At 38.8% G+C, this 14,139-nt stretch overlaps 1 protein-coding gene across 1 annotated transcript in view; it reads left to right on the top strand.

Moving 5' to 3' along the window:
• Positions 1-14,139, top strand: part of LOC146673690 (butyrophilin subfamily 3 member A2-like) — a 348,925-nt gene that overhangs the window by 38,595 nt on the left and 296,191 nt on the right. The window lies entirely within an intron of this gene.

Raw genomic sequence — 14,139 nt, forward strand, 5'->3', positions numbered from 1 at the left:
GAAACCCTAACGATATACACTTAGGTGGATATAGGTTTTGACACGGACACAAGTTGTTTTTTTGTTTTTTAACCTGTTCACTTAAACATATTCCAGTCATAGTTATATAATAGACATAGACATAATGTGTAGACTCTCAGCTTTCATTTGAATATGATATCCCCATTCAAACTGGATGAAGGGTTTAGCAGTTTCAGCTCCTTAACATGTGCCACCCTCTTTTTAATGGGATCAAAAGTAATCGACCTGCTTACTCAAAGGCTATTTCATGGGCAGGTGTGAACAGTTCCTTCATTACGTCATTTTCTTTTAAGCTGATGAAAGGCCTGGAGTTGATTTGAGGTGTAGTCCTTGCATTTGGAAGATTTGGCTGTGAACCGAAAATATGCGGAGCTCTCCATGCAGGTGAAATAAGTCATCCTTAAGCTGTGAAAAAATCCATCCGAAAAATGCTACAGTATCAGGAGGAGCAAAATCTACAGTTAGGTACATCCTGAGGAACCTGAGCACTGGTGAACTTAATAAGAGAAAAAGACCTCACAGTAGGTCTAATCACAGAATAATTTCCATGGTGCAGAGAAACCTCTTTTCAAGGGCGAACCAAGTGAACAACACTCTTCAGGAGGTGTACTGATATCCAAGTGGACAATAAAGAGAAGACTACATGAAGATAAATGTAAAGGATTCACTGCGAGGCGCAAGCTACAGAAACGATTAACCTAGATGTAAATGTGTTCGTAGTGTCTCTTTAAACGTTTGTTTTCATGTTGGTTTGAAATAAAATATTGCCCGTTGTTGGTACTGCACCTTACAAACAAAGTGTGACAACACTATGTAGGGAAGGTTTCAAGGATGAGCTGAAAGTATAGACCCACGTGATTTGCTGTAAAATATTGTCTTGTCTCTGTGTTTTGTCAGCTCGTATCTAAGACATGAGCAAACAGCGGCCATCTTCACAGAAAGTGGCATGGGCATCTGACTCAGCTGCTCTCTCTGAATGGGATTAAACCACTTCAAAAAAGGTTCATTGACGGTTTGCCGTTCATTTAAAACTTCCACAACAATATAAATGACAGACTGCCTCAGACTGCAGTTTCTCTAGTGTCCACTAGAGGGTAACTCCAGAAATGAGCCAGTGTAAATCATTGTTGGTCTTCTGCTAAGTCTCTCACCAGTGACCCATGAATCATCCAAGCAACAAAAACCAGATAATTCAAGGAATGATCCAGTTCTGTGGAGACATAATAGACAGCTTAGTAAAAAAAAAAAAAAAAGCACATTGTAGTCATGTTTTGTTAGCACTTTTTACTAGCATCCCGTCACAAAACCACATAATTTATTCCCATTTGTTTAGTTTCATTTATCCGTTTAATCTCCACCACAGTTTTATACCTGTTCACTCTTTCTCCACCCTCTCAGACTGAATGTTACATCTTCTGAGATGATAGCTGACATCATCTCTTGTAGTATCCAATCACGCTGTTAAATATAATCTTCATTTACTGTATAAATTGAACAGTCACTGTATTGTAAACATTTATTGTCCCAGTCAGTCCCTTTGCATTGATGGCAGCATGTGTTCATTTCAGTCCAACTCTGGCACCTGCAGTGACTCATGAACATTGCAGCATTTATTTTCATCAGCCCAAAAAACAATACATGTTTGTTGATGTTGAGTACATGAGTGTAATACTGCCATTAAAATCATTAAATTATGGATTTACTCATAATTTTTGTCACATGTTTAAATGAATAATGTTCTAAAATACAGCTTGAATTTTATTAGGTCATCAAATTCATTTATTTACAATTTTTTTATCTGCCTGATAGAGAAACTGGGGAGACCGCTGTTTAAATTTATTTGCAGCAAACATGGTTTGTATTATTATACAGACCAAGAGAGTGAACACAGCAATTATAATCAGACTGAATCTATGATGATTGTTATGATGCAATGTGTGAATGTGTGTGTGTGAACTGCACACAAAGAAATTGGCGTGAAAGAACAATTTCAATAAGTTTGCGTCATGTGAATTTTTGTATTTTGTTTTTAATTGGGTTCCAGAAGACGTTCATGTGCTTTTGGGTGTTTCTGTTTATTTCTGACTTTCATACTTCCCCTTTCTCATGGTGTACTATACTATAACTGATTATGTTGTCAAGGTGAATTAGTGTATACTCAAGAAAAATTATAATTTTAACATACAGTCTTAATCCTCGTAACTGATATCTTTACAGCCACATGCTGACTGTAGGTTTGTTTTAATAGGTTGTGTTGTTGTCTGACTCTTTATTGTACATTTTTGGAAGTGCATTAAGACAGCGGTCCCCAACCCCCGGGCCTCGGACGGGTACCGGTCCGTGAGTTGTTTGGTACCAGGCCGCGAGAGTGAGACTCAGGTGTGAAATGCATGGTTTTCAGGGTTTTTATCGGTTTTTAGCGTTATTTTGTTATCGTTTACTCTGTTTTCCTGGGTCTTTTCACGTGTGTTATGAATAAATCTTCTTTTTTTCGGTATCGGTACTAGTTTTATTTTGTTGTATTTATCCGCGACACCTTAAAGGCCGTTCGGTGAAAATATTGTCGGGCACAAACCGGTCCGTGACGCAAAAAAGGTTGGGGGCCGCTGCATTAAGAGACTGAACTATATATTCAATATTCAGTAATGCAACATAATAATACAATTTAATAAAATAATTTCAATATAAACTACATCAGATATTGACTATAAGTCATGTATGTTTTAATGTTGTTTTAATGTTTTAATAATCGATTTATTCTTCCTTATAGCAAAGTGTATGATCTCGGTGGTCTTTCAGTGTTCAAACAAACATACAGCCTCTTTTCACAGAGCTTTATAGAGATTTTGGTTATGCTGCAAATAGTTTGTCAGTCTTAAATAAAGGCCTAACCAACAATAGCAATAGAAATACTGAGGGATGGTTTAGAAACCAAACAGATATCTTACTTGAATTCACCACTGTACATGACAGATAGTTTTATTGTACTTTTTTTTTCCTCAATGTGCAGAACCACGGAAACACACATGCAGAAAAAGACAAAAGACATGCTGTGGAAGAGAGATTAATAAGAAGTGTGATTCAATGCAGAGAGATCTATTAACACATACTGAGTGAGAAAGGTGATTGAAGAAGAAACACTCAATGCATCAGGGAAATCTCCCAGCAGCCTACACTTATTTCAATGTAACTAAGGGAGGATTCAGGGTCACCTGGTCCAGCCCTAACTATATGCTTTAGCAAAGAGGAAAGTTTTAAGCCTAATCCTAAAAGTAGAGATAGTGTCTGTCTCCCGAATCCAAACTGGAAGCTGGTTCCACAGAAGAGGGGCCTGAAAACTGAAGGCTCTCCCTCCCATTCTACTTTTAAATACTCTAGGAACAACAAGTAGGCCTGCAGAGCGAGAGCGAAGTGCTCTAATAGGGTGATATGGTACTACAAGGTCATTAAGATAAGATGGGGCCTGATTATTTAAGACCTTGTATGTGAGGAGCAGGGTTTTGAATTCAATTCTGGATTTAACAGGAAGCCGATGAAGGGAAGCCAATACAGGAGAAATCTGCTCTCTCTTTCTATCCCTGTCAGGACTCTTGCTGCAGCATTTTGGATCAGCTGAAGGCTTTTCAGCGAGTTTTTGGACATCCTGATAATAATGAATTACAGTAGTCCAGCCTGGAAGTAATAAATGCATGAACTAGTTTTTCAGCGTCACTCTGAGACAGGATATTTCTAATTTTAGAGATTTGTTTGACAACTACTCTTTCAAGGATTTTTGATATGAAAAGAAGGTTGGAGATTGGCCTATAATTAGCTAAGACTGCTGGGTCTAGAGATGCTTTTTAAGTAAAGGTTTAACTACAGCCAGCTTGAAGGCCTGTGGTACATAGCCGATTATTTAGAGATAGGTTGATCATATTTAAGATCGAAGAATTAATTAATGGCAGGACTTCTTTGAGCAGTTTTGTAGGAATGGGGTCTAAAAGACACGTTGATGGTTTGGAGGAAGTAATTATTGAAGTTAACTCAGAAAGATCAATTGGAGAAAAAGAGTCTAACTTAACATCAATGGTACTAAGAGTAGCTGTAGATAATATTACATCTGTGGGATGATTACTGGTAATTTTTTCTCTAATGATTAAAATTTTATTTGTGAAGAAGTTCATGAAGTCATTACTAGTTAACGTTAAAGGGATGGTTGGCTCAAAAGAGCTCTGACTTTTTGTCAGCCTGGCTACAGTGCTGAAGAGAAACCTGGGGTTGTTCTTATTTTCTTCAATCAGTGATGAATAGTAAGATGTTCTGGCTTTGTGGAGGGCTTTCTTATAAAGCAGCAAACAATTTCTCCAGGCTAAATGATGATCCTCTAAATTTGTGACACACCATTTCCTCTCCAGGTTACGAGTCATCTGCTTTAGGGTACATGTTTGAGAATTATACCACGGAGTCAGGTACTTCTGATTAGAGACCTTAGTTTTCACAGGAGCTACAGTATCCAGAGTCGTACGTAGTGAGGAGGTGAAATTATTAACAAGATAATCGACCTCTGTTGGGGTAGCGTTCAGATAGCTGCTCTGCTCTATGTTGGTACAGGGCATTGAAGATGATAACAGTGGGTGGAACTGAACCACCTGAACTGTTAGAACCCACTGTTCAATACAAGATTTTTCAGTACATTTATTTCTGTTAAAAAATTTTTTTTCGGTTTCGTTTCAAGGTGGCATCATTCTGATTCCATAGTTTTTGTGATGTGGTTAAAACGATAATGATTACAAAATAGTGCTTGACATTAATGGCCATAGTTAACCCTTTAAGACCTACCATAGAACCAAGTCCGCCAGAGCTTATATTATATTTTTAAATGCTGTGGAGCCATTTTTGGGAGCATTTCAAGTTGCTATACATCAATACAACCATTATAGCCCAAACTTTAATAATATGTCTGCATTAGGTGCATAGTAATTACATAAATTGCAAAGAAGTGCAATAAACTACAAAAAAATTGAAAATCGTTTTTGTTTTTTTTAACATATATTTCTAGTTAGAGAAATTTAAGAGGCTTATCCCTGTTAGATTATAATATTATTTTATGCCATGTTATACCCCTAATTAAAGATTGTGAATTATTATGTAGTTTTAGTTTGCATTATTCTCCTGAATTAGAAGAAGCTGATAGCTATTGCATTAGTTAAACTGATGTGCATTATATTAAACTGCTGACTTGTTGTGAATGAATGATATTGTTTTATGATGCATTATACTGCTGAGTTATAAGAAATACTGTTCGCAGAGAGTTATTGTCTTATTTGTCTGATTAGAAGAGAACAGAATATACTGGAGTTGTCTGCCCCATTTCAGCAGGAGCAGAGAAACAGGGAGCCAAGGTCGTAGCTTAGGCGCTGTGTGAGAGAAAGCATGTGAATGTTTAGGCTTTTTATGATAAGGTGGGGGCACCAGAGGCTATAAAAGTTTGAGCAATGCTCCACCATTTTGAGATCTGAGGCTGTCTGCATCAGTGTCCATCTCCCACGCGTGTGATCATTAAAATCATCGTTTGACTCAACCCGACCGGACCAGTGTTGTTATTGTGGTTTATCTCTTGTCTCCATCCCCAATATTTTTGAACCTTAACATCCCTCAAAACTGTAAATACAAAAAAGTTGCACAAACTAGTTTCCCACCACAGGAAATTTATTTTAAGTGTCTTCATAGTTTTATTTTTGAAATACACCAATTTTTATATACTGCAGGAAAAACAAAAATAAATATTATAGTGCAAATTTGCAAAATAACAGCATATGCATCAAAATAAACTATTTCCAGCAGTGCAGTATGAGTCCTAAGCATCCCAGAAACGACACAGAAAGTCATGAAGTCAAACATAACTTTTAAAAACACAAGTATAAGCTCTTGAGGCCACGATGGTAAAAAAAACTACATTTCCGCAAAATGACGTCACTTCCGGTTTCGGGCAGGTCATGCGGTCATGTGATAGTTCGCGCTCATGGACGTAGGAAGTTTTGCAAACAGCTGATCGGATCGGCGAAGCGTGTTTCTGGAATATCATGTTTTTGTTGCTGCAAGTGATTTTTATGCAGTTTTTGCAAAGCTATATGTGGAAGGAAACTGTGACCTAGGACAAGCTGATGGCATAAGCTGTAAGTACAACTCCTCCAGTTTCATATGCAAAAAAAATGATTGCGCTAGCTTACGTGGTTGCAGAGCTACCGGGATTTAAAAATAGTTACGCAAAACAGAGCGTGCCCGCTCCGATCACCTGTAAAGGGTTAAAGTCCCTTATTCACATTTTTTCATTTGTCTGATAGAAAAAGGGAAATTGTGTAAATTCACTAAATTAATTTCAAATTAATTTCAGTTTCCCCCTTTTTGTACAAATAATTGTTGTGGTGCAGTGAAACAGTTAACTTTCTGTCTGAAAGGTGATGTAAGAACTGAATGGAATTTTTAAATCACTTCATGACTCAACCTGTAACCCATAAAAACTTAAATTGTGTTTTTTTTTCCTTTTATTGTTTTTCCAAGTCTTAATCCTGCTGACAGACATTGAATATATTGGCGGTGCCCAGTGCTATCCTTCACTCTCCTAGTACCTATGGTAAGGATTTGAAAAGCCTACATCGCTTCATTCTCATGTTATTTAGCTCACAAGATTTTCAGGAAACATGTCCGCTGACTTTGACCTTGAAGCCAAATTTGTCTGAAATATTAAAAAAAAATACACTTATGGTATCAATAGAAAAGACTAGGTGACATCTTTCTAGGTCACTAAGATTTGGACAAATTCAAATCTCAGTGACCTCGACCTCAAGGTCAGAGGTCACTGAGATTTGAACTTGTACAATTGTTTTAGTAGATGTGCCTATAATATCAATTTGAAAATCCTACATCGGCTCATTTTCAATAATGTTCATAAACTTGAGTGTCCATGCTCTCTGCCAGTCCTGCCTGGTGACAGCAATAGTCCATCAACCTTTTTCACTGAGGGTAAAAACTATTCACATTCACAAATGCCGGTTTTGCCTTTCTCCAAAATACTTGTGAAGTGAAAGTGTTTAAAATCGTTGAAGTAAATTCAAAATAAGTATTAATTGTTTACCTGTCAAGGTACACAACATACAGTAGTGCATTTTTTCATGTTTAGTCAGCTGAGAGTTAAATGATACTTTTAGTGTAAGTAATTTTATGTTAATGTTAAATGTTAAGCTGAAGGATGCTTTGAGAGGATTTTCAATAATAAATCTTTCTCATTATTTCTCTAGTCTCCCATTAATGTCCAGTGGACATCATTGTAACTCACTGGGGCAACAGCAGAATACAGGTAAAACACTGATGTGTAGGGCTTTCATATATAAAAAATAAACATGTTTGAAAATGACATCAATTACATACACTCTCCCTGATGAAACATTTGTAGGCACTTAAGGCAGTGACTCCTTCCTGTCTAAAATCAAAGCATCATCAGACCCTCTGTATGGAGCCCAAGGTCTGGCTCTTACGTCAGATGGACATGTTGCAGTGGATGACCGGCAATCATTGCTTTAAAGTTTACTGCTACCTGCAGTGATGGAGGCTTAAATGACGATAGGGGGTGGTGACGTGGAGGCAGTAGAGTGGTGAATAACAGAGCAGTGGTTGAATTGAAGTCATACAGTGAGAACCGTCAAATAATATGACAACTTTGTGAGCCTCTATTGGTGCCTGTAAATTTGGAAAAGGGGATAATGATAAGAGACCTCATTTGGGAAGTAGATATTTTTGATTATTTTAATTTGGTAACAGCATAAAAAAAAATCAAAAGATGGATACCAGACAACTCTCAGTAGTGTTTAAGATAGGCTCATGTGAGGTGCAATGGAAAATCTCAATAATTTGCAGCCTTCCTACAGATATTACTTAATGGGATGCAGGTGTGATGCATGGGAAGGCAAAACTCATGACACATTGGTTCAGAGATGTCAAATTTAAGAGATCCACTGTCTACCACCTTACATCTACCAGCTCTGTCAACAGAAGTCTATTTACAATATTTACTGTAAATACAAAAAACAACTAATCTGGCCACAGAATCTTCATCACATACAGTACAGAGCTAAACACAATCTGCTTTAAAGCTGGAATTAGGCAAAGCTTTCATTAGCATGGGTAATAATTTATAGCCAGGCCCATTTTCTAACAATATGCTTTCCTACAACCCTCAATAACAATAACTACATAATTAGAAACTTCCCCTATGGATTTGAGTTTCATTCTGCCATTTGGACGCAGACATTAGCTATCAGTTCCCAGAACTAGCAAATGAGCTTTTGGAAAAAAGCATTGACGAATAAGATGCATTAAATTATTATTTTTTTTTTATTCTCTGTCTTTCATGATTTCAGCTGGTTACTTATTTTCAGAAAAGTATTCTACACTGCAGTACTGTTTAAAATACAAATATATATACAGTATATTACACTATAATGTATAATTAATTTCTTAGAACATGTGCTGGTAAAAACCTGCCTTAAACAGCCCTATCTAGGGAATTTGGTACAATCATGTGTTTTCAACAATATACTAATTGGGAAGAGAATGTTCTTTCATATTTCAGGCCCGCAAGTTTCCAGGCTTATGAATGATTTCTACATGGCAGGCCTTATGCGAGTACACAGTTCGATAAGATCACATCAACGTGTGTGGTTAAAGCTTAATTTCACTTCTCGGCAAGTTATATAATAAATCATATAAGCAAACACAAAGCACCAACAAGCACTGTACAAACAGTAAAGATGATTTGTGCTGTCATTTACATAGAGAGCAGCCATTATTCTGTATGTGACTTTGGAAGACATCATTTATTTTGTTTTGCATTTTTCCCCATTCAAACAAAGAATTAAATCAATATGGCAAACTGATCCATCAACCCAGAACCTTCTTCAAAGTTTTAACATAATTATGTGATGCCACACTTTATAACGACACATGATCAACCCAGTATGTACCTTATAATCACTTTCTTTTGTATGCAGCTGATGAAATATGGCTTTTCTTCCCAAAAAGATTAAGATGGAAGTTTCCCTTCTTTAAAGAGCAGCCCAAAACACACTGATATAAACACATTACACCACACACTAAGACTGTGGTTGTCTTTACTTGTTGGTATAACTACAACATGAGAGTTTTCCTGCCCTATGCAGATATAACAGAGGTAACACCAAACTGCTGGGCAAGTTAAACCAAACCGTATACATCAACATTGAACACTTGCCAGTGCTGCTCAGCAGAAGTGACTGCTTGAGAGAATTTGATACAAGAAAACCAACAACCCATAGCCACACAGTGCAGGTTATAGCCAGGATGGTGTAGAAAACTCTCAGCTTTGATTGGTGCAACGTCTCCCTTTCCCTAGCTGCTTCCCCTGGCCCTGGGCGAATCAGAACACAGAGAACAGAGAGGCTGCAGAAAGATATGATTATTATGGAGGGAGCCAAAATACAGAACAGTGGGGCAGTTTGGTAATTAGGAGGTAATAAAACTTTAAGACATGTCAGTCCAAAGCTCAGCACCCAAACACAGCCAATGCAGTTGTTTCTGATCCTGACCCCACGGGCATTTCTTAAACTCATGTAGGTGATGGGGTGAACAACAGCCAGATAACGCTCTATACAGGTCAGGATGTGGAAAAATATCTCTCCGTAATAAGCAATACGAGAAGCGTGTGATCCTACAGTCTCACTCATTAAGTGATTAGTGTATGTGCCATAATAGATGAGGAAGCACCCCAAGACCCAGATTAGCTCCATGGCAGCCACGTGGTAGGTGAAGATGTCAGAGTGACTTGCTGTTTTAAAGGAGCGCTGCCTTCGCCATCTTTGATGACCCACATAAAAAACAAGAACAGAAATAGTGAGTATGAGGATGAATCTCACTGCATAGAACGGAATGAATTTTGGTGACTTGTAGGAGCAAAAATAGTCCAGAAAATTGTTTGAGGTGGAGTTAAGTGACATATCTCCTGTATGTTGTAGGTCTGAAAAGAAAAAAAAAATGATTAGAGAGACAGACGGGACAGATTGAAAGTTCAGTTATGATGCATCGTATTAAGGAACTGTACTTTAAGGCAGTCATGGACCAGTTAGTATAGCAAATACATAAAGCAAGATATATGGAATTATGTAGCAAAGAAAAATAGAGACATATCACCAAATGTTTTATATTTTAGATTCCTCAAAGTAGCCACACTTTGCTTCAAACCCTTGGCCTTCTCTCAATGAGCTTCATTATGTAGTCACCTGTAATGGTTTGCATAAGATGTGGCCTACTTCATATAGTGAATCATATAAGGCTTATATGATTTACTCATGAAAGTGGCCACTTTCTCATTACTTTCATATATTTTTAGTAAGTATCCAAAACATACAAGTTTTATTTATATAATTTTTCAAGGGATCTTATATCTGTTTTCACTCTTGTAAGCTTTTCATACAAGTTTCACACAAGACAGATAAAAACTTTATAAGATTTATATATATATTTTCCATATGGGTATGGTCAACTACCTGCTAAGAAATCACTACTTAGGAAAAGCAGAAGAGATTTCTTTGGGCCAAGAAACACAAGGAACGGACATTAGACCAGTGAAAATCTGTGCTTTGGTCTGATGAGTCCAAATTTGAGATCTGTGGTTCCACCCGTTGTGCTTTTGTGTGATACAGAAAAGGTGAACAGAGTTTCCACATGCGTGGTTCCCACCATAAAGCATGGAGGAGGTGTGTAAGGGCTACTTGTCCAATAAGTATAAGTATAGTGATGGAGTGCTGCACCAGATGGCCTGGCCTCCACAGTCACCTGACTCAGGGCTCGCAAAATTGCTAGCCCGACGTCCCGGGGCTAGTGATATTTCCAGTTGGGCTACCAAAATCTATCTCAGCCCTGCCCGTCGGGCTATCATAGGAAGTAAAAATATATGACAATGCCTTTGCTTTCTTTCGCAAATGTAGCTGAGTCCTCATCAAAGAACAGTGCTCTTTAATGAATGCAGCACATAACTTTACATCGTAGAGGTAACAGGGAGACATATCGAGTTATCAGATAGCCGTCTTCTAACTCTACAATTTCCCAACTGCACTTTCCTCTTATTTCATGACACCACCCTCTAGTGGTGCAATATGGTATAGTCAGACAGGACACAACATCACTCACTAGCTTACTCTTCAAACTTGGCACGTGAAATCTCCCGCAGCAAGCTTAAACGTGCTAGAGGTTGACTGCGCAGAGAATTTAAAAAAAAAATCTCTGGCATGTGTAAAGACAGATGGATTTACGCAGGTATTTTAGTTCTGCTGAGCCAAAAAAGACAGGTCAGGATGAAGAAGGGACAGGCAAAGAAAGGCCTACCACAAAGCGGAAAAGTTATGATAAATCAGATTACGAGGCAAAAGAAAGCGCAGTTTTTTGGATTCATGGACAAAAGAATTTCTGTGGCTGGAATATGACAAGGTAAATAACATGATGTTCTGCCGGGTGTGTCGTGAGTTTCCCTCTATTGCTGAGTCGACACGCACCTTTGTTACTGGGACCAGTAATTTTAGGAAAGACCCCATCAGAACTCATGAGAAATCTCTGCATCACAAGAAATGCATTGGTGCTCAGTCTGCAGCATCTGTCCCAGAACAAACACCAATTGCAAAAACCATACTAAAAATAAACCAAGCACAACAAAAAGTCCTGAAAAAGCTGTTTAGAACTGCGTACTATGTTGCAAAGAGTGAACTACCACTGGCAAAATTTAGCAGTCTTTGCAAACTTCAGAAAGCAAATGGCCTAGATCTTGGTTCCACTTACCACAATGAACATGCTTGCAGAGAGTTTATTGGAGCAATAGCACAAACTTCAAGAGACCAGATTGAAAAGGAAATTCAAGAAAGCAGGTTCTTATCTGGCAGCACGGTGGTTAGCACTGTTGCCTCACAGCAAGACGGTCCTGAGTTCAATTCCACCATCAGGCCAGGGTCTTTCTGTGTGGAGTTTGCATGTTCTCCCCGTGTCTGCGTGGGTTCCCTCCGGGTACTCCGGCTTCCTCCCACCGTCCAAAGACATGTAGTTTGTGGGGATAGGTTAATTGGATAATCCAAATTGCCACTAGGTGTGAATGTGAGTGTGAATGGTTGTCTGTCCTTGTGTGTTAGCCCTACGACAGACTGGCGACCTGTCCAGGGTGTACCCCGCCTCTCGCCCTATGACAGCTGGGATTGGCTCCAGCACCCCCCGCGACCCTGAAAAGGATAAGCGGAAGCGAATGGATGGATGGAGGTTCTTATCCATTCTTGCAGATGGCAGTACAGACACTGGTATAATAGAACAGGAGTTGGTTCACGTCAGGTATGTGAGGGATAATGGTGACATAGCCACATACATGATCAAATGTCAGCCAGTCAAGAGTGCAAATGCTGCAGGTATTTTAGAGGCTATTGATGAAGCAGTGAACACCATGGGTATCAGAGAGGACACATGGAAAAAGAAAGTAGTGTGTGCAAATTTTGATGGTGCTGCAGTGATGATGGGTCAGAAAACAGGAGTAGCTGGGAGACTGAAACAGAGGATACCCCACATCATAACAATCCACTGTGTGGCACACAAACTAGAGCTAGCCGTGCTGGATAGCGTGAAAGGCTGTGAGTACCTGGTGAAATTTGAAGATACACTGAAAACCATCTTTAAGATGTACTACTATTCCCCAAAGAAGCGAAGAGAGCTGACAGAAATAAGTGAACTGCTAAATGAGAGGCTGGCACATTTCAGTGGGCTGAAGAGCACACGGTGGCTTCCAAGCCGGCTGAGATGTCTAAAGGCTGTGGAAAAAAATTACACTCCCACTGTTGTTCATATGGAGAACATGGCAGAAGGAAGTGATGTCAAAGCCGAGGATGCAGCCAAGGCTAAGGGTGCAGGAGATGAAGACTGAGAAATTTGTTCGCTTCCTGCATTTCATGTTGGACTACAGTACCATCTTATCCAAGTGCTCTACTGATTTTCAGCATGATAACCTAAACATCACACGAACAAATCAGTTAGTTGAGAGCACAACATCACGCTTACTCAGCCTAAAAACAAAACCAGGAGAATATCAGAAAACCTTGGACACAAAGTTCACAGCGAACCAGGATGGTAGCATTTGCTCAGCTAACAAAAAGTCAGCGACCTGCTAGAAGAGGTGAGGGAACAGACAAAGACACCTTTGGTGCAGAGATCCAGAAGATTATTGACAACACAGTCAAGTACATGGACAACAGATTTAAAAATCTCCATGAAAAGTCTCTCTCTTGTTTCAAGGTTTTTGACCCTTCCACTCTTCCCTACCCCAGAGAAGAACTAGCAAATTATGGGGATGAAGAGGTGGATTATCTTGTCACACATTTTGCCTGTTTGCTAGATGCAGAAGAGAAAGAGAAAATTCCACAAGAATGGATGGATCTAAAAGTGTGGCTTGCAGAACGCCGGGGTCGCAAAGTAGATTGCTTGTACAGAGATCTCCTCTCAGAGAATCCAGAACATCTCTCTCATATCTTGTTGCTGGTGAAATTAATGCTGACACTTAGTCCATCGACAGCCATCTGTGAGAGAGAATTTTCTTGCATGAACCGAGTGAAGACAACACATCGTACCTCTCTACACCCTGAAACACTGAATGACTGCATGCAACTCTCCATTAATGGGGAAACAGTTGAATCTTTTTGCCCTGACAAGTCGATTCGTTTCTGGATGTTTTCTGGAAAAGGTTCAAGACACCTGGATCATAAAACCCCAACAAGAACAAAGAGCAGTGAAATGGAGGGCAATGCACAGGAAGAGAAAGCTGATGAAGGAGATGCTATGCCCTCAACGTCGAGTGGCATTTTCTCATCCGAGACTTCAGTGGAAATTTCAGATTCAGGATCTGACACAGACTAATTCATGTTCTACACAGTTCTAACAAGTTCACAGAAAATTCTGTTTAATTAGAACAGATATTTGAGTTGATTGTAATGTTTACACAGTTGTTGTAATTTGTGTTTTAACAATTTTTTGATTGATGTTTTGTTTCCTTTACAATATTATACAATAAAAATAATCTTTTTTTAT

Source organism: Rhamphochromis longiceps, linkage group LG3 (genome assembly GCF_057381845.1).
Source record: "Rhamphochromis longiceps isolate RC_006_pf linkage group LG3, R_longiceps_female_GT1.1, whole genome shotgun sequence".
Taxonomy (NCBI): domain Eukaryota; kingdom Metazoa; phylum Chordata; class Actinopteri; order Cichliformes; family Cichlidae; genus Rhamphochromis; species Rhamphochromis longiceps.